Here is a 1,285-nt window from a genome sequence, read left to right as displayed (position 1 = left end):
GCCTGGCACTGCACCCCAATCCTTCCCTGTGCCTGGCACTGCACCTCATCCCCCTGGTGCCTGGCACTGTACCCCTGTGACTGGCTTTGCACTCCAATCCTCTCCCCATGCTTAGCAATGCACCCCCATGCTCCCCTGCATCTGGCACAGCACCCCTATTCCTCCACTCTCCATGCCTGGCACTGCACCCCCAGCACCCCCGCTGTGCCCGCCCGCAGTGAAAACCAGGAGCTCCCGGGGCCCCAGCCTGCACTTGGGTGACTCCACAGGGCGGGCGGCTCCAGGGAGCGTTCCTTGCCTGACCCAGACCATGCCAGGCTCTCCTGAGAGTAAAGCAGTGCCCTGGCCCGGCCACCAACGGCTCAGCTCCCCTGGGCTGGCTGGGGCAGCTCCGTCCCCCCGACCTCCTCTCTTCCCCCAGCCCCAGCTGTGCTCCTCAGGCGAGGCAGTGCAGCCTAGTAGGGCTAGCGCCACCTGGAACCTGCCTCCAGCCCAGCCGGGCTCTGGGCTCCCGGGGTCGGGAGCTGCAGCTGCCCTGCCCTGGGAGCGGCTCACGGGCTCTCTGAGGCCTGGCCCGGCCGGCTAACGACTCCGGGGGTTGTGCTGCGCTGGGACGGGACCGGGGCAGAGCCGGGTGGGGCCGTGTTTGCCCCCTCGGTGCTGGTAGGAGGATGAGGGAAATTGACCAGTGCTAAATCCTGCTCCAGCCGCCGGGGGGAGGGGGGGGGCAGCTCGAGAAAGGCGGCCATAGCTGGGCTGGCCTCGGCCTGGCTGCGCCCCCCCACCCCCCAGCCAGCTGGAGAGGGGAAGGGTGACATCACAGGCCAGGCAGCTGCTGCAGGGGCACTCCTGTCCTAGCTGATCCGTCCCGGCCGCCGGCTCGCAATGCCAGGCAGCCCCAGGGGTGTGGCTAACGCCGGTCGAGAGGTGTTGGTGTGAAAACCCCGGCACCCTCCCCCAGGGAGCCTAGAGACGCACTCCCTCCTCGTACCTCCCGCGTGCCCGCCTGGCACCTCCCCCAGCACCTGCCCCTCCTGCATGGCCTGCTGCCCCCCAGATGTGCACCAGGGGCCCAGTTCAACATCCCCAGCAGAAACCCAATGGAGCCTGTGGGATTGCTGCCCCCCACCCCCACCGCTCTGCCCTCTCCCCAGCCACAAGGCTTTACACACCCCACAACATACTTCATCCCATTTCACTGACAGGCTCCTTGTGAGTCACACAGCACGTGTGGTAGCCAAGGTGAGAACCAAGTCCCCCCTCTAACCACTAGCTCCCACACCCC

At 67.5% G+C, this 1,285-nt stretch overlaps 1 protein-coding gene across 1 annotated transcript in view; it reads right to left on the bottom strand.

Annotated features, from left to right (window-relative positions):
• R3HDM2 (R3H domain containing 2) overlaps positions 1–1,285 on the bottom strand; it is a 106,206-nt gene that overhangs the window by 5,004 nt on the left and 99,917 nt on the right. The window lies entirely within an intron of this gene.

Source organism: Terrapene carolina, unplaced genomic scaffold (genome assembly GCF_002925995.2).
Source record: "Terrapene carolina triunguis isolate 2854851 unplaced genomic scaffold, T_m_triunguis-2.0 Scaffold616, whole genome shotgun sequence".
In the NCBI taxonomy this organism is placed as follows: domain Eukaryota; kingdom Metazoa; phylum Chordata; order Testudines; family Emydidae; genus Terrapene; species Terrapene triunguis.
Note: the sequence above shows the minus strand (reverse complement) of the source record. Positions and strands in the feature narration are given on the sequence as shown.